Below are 1,269 nucleotides of genomic sequence, written 5' to 3'. Positions count from 1 at the left end.
TATTCTTCCATATCATTATTCTCTCTAGAGTTGACATTGAATTGTTTTCACAAGTTATTAATATAGAATAATATTTTTATTTAATCCCTTTTCATCTTTTATTTATCATATCTTCCTTTAATTCCTTTTTATATGTTATGAGTTCTACATTCACAATGAGCGAGTAGTTCCCTAACTTGATGGGGAGTTGATTGAAAGGAACCCTTGAGTTGGGATGCTTGAAAGGATAATTATAATTGGGTTCATTGTTGGAATGCCCTCTATTCACAGACACTAATCCTTTTCAATGAGCGGATTGGGACTTGTGAACAGAAACAACATTCTAACGTGTTTGACTCTCCCTTATCTAGTAAGGGGTAACTAAACAGAGCAACCTTCAATTATCAATAGGGCTTCCAACTAATCTACTCCAGTCAAGGCTTTTATTTAGAATTAATTAAATTCTCTATTTTAATTTCCTGTTTATCAACTCAACCATTTTTGAAAACACCTGATTGATAAAATAGCACATCTCTCTGCAACTCGTTGGGAGACGACCTAGGATTCATACTCCCAGTATTTTAATTTTAATCTTTGTGACAAACCTTTTTAAATTGATAAGCGGATTTTCGACTGGTTAAGGACTGTACTTGCAACGTATCTTTTATTATTATAAAGTTGGGTAGTCCCCTACAGTGGACTACTACTTAGCCCTTCGACACCTGTTTCTAAATTTATTATTACATCTATTTCTAAAATTTTAAAACTAAAATTGGGAAACAAAAGGATTAGGTTATTTCTCTTTACCCTTTGGTTGAAGCACTGCACCAGCCGCGGGAACAAGGGAAAATGGGGAGACGAGATGTCGACGAGAGACATTAGCGTAATGCCACTTTTCCCTATGGTGTTAGGCTTCGACAATCCCGAGACGAGGTGCATTAGCGTAATGCGACTTCTTGATTGGGTGATAAGAGAAATACTTCCTTCTGATTGGCAGATGATGGTGAGCCACGGATCCAGAGATGAAAATATGAGGTATAGCATGATTAAATCTTTAAAATTGGCTCTAACTTTCAAATCTAGCCCTCTTTTCTTTCTTTTTGAGAGAGTGGTGTTTAGGATTTGGGTTCCGAACAGTGTTCTTCGTATCGTCTATATATTCTATTCAAATTAGATTTGTGAATATGTGTTCGATTCAAATTCCATAGCTTTTACAAAAGAACGACTTTTATATACTTGATAGAGCTCTGCCTTCCTGTGTTCTGCTATGGCTCTCATGAATCCTGTTGG

This window comes from Arachis hypogaea, chromosome 10 (genome assembly GCF_003086295.3).
Source record: "Arachis hypogaea cultivar Tifrunner chromosome 10, arahy.Tifrunner.gnm2.J5K5, whole genome shotgun sequence".
NCBI lineage: Eukaryota > Viridiplantae > Streptophyta > Magnoliopsida > Fabales > Fabaceae > Arachis > Arachis hypogaea.
The sequence above is the reverse complement of the archived record's forward strand: the minus strand, read 5'-3'. Positions refer to the sequence as shown.